This window comes from Seriola lalandi, unplaced genomic scaffold (assembly GCF_002814215.2).
Source record: "Seriola lalandi dorsalis isolate HSWRI2012SDOR001 ecotype SW California unplaced genomic scaffold, Sedor1 jcf7180002054935, whole genome shotgun sequence".
Lineage (NCBI taxonomy): Eukaryota > Metazoa > Chordata > Actinopteri > Carangiformes > Carangidae > Seriola > Seriola lalandi.
In genome coordinates this window covers 375,021-375,339 of record NW_019525487.1, presented here as the reverse complement: position 1 = coordinate 375,339, position 319 = coordinate 375,021, and positions in this window count along the sequence as shown.

Sequence of the window (319 nt, the reverse complement as noted above, 5' to 3'; positions counted from 1 at the left end):
TCAGCTTTATTAGACTCTACCTCCCTCATTCAAAATGGCCGCCACTTTCTCCAACTGTTTAGGGGAGTTTGTTTGCTGAATCTGTTAGTGTGTTTTGTCAGAGTTGATGATGGTGTTGTTTGTGGTAGCATAGGCAAGATAAAGAAAATAGTGGTGGTGTGAGGAACAGTGATGGCTGGCATTAGGGGAGTGACTCTGGGACGCCAGTGATCATTGTCTTGCCTCCTGGAGGTGTCGTGGGACCAACTAGACGAAACACTGGTGAAAGGAGGTTCCCACCTGATGACCCCAAAGACATGTTAGTTATCACTGCTCATTA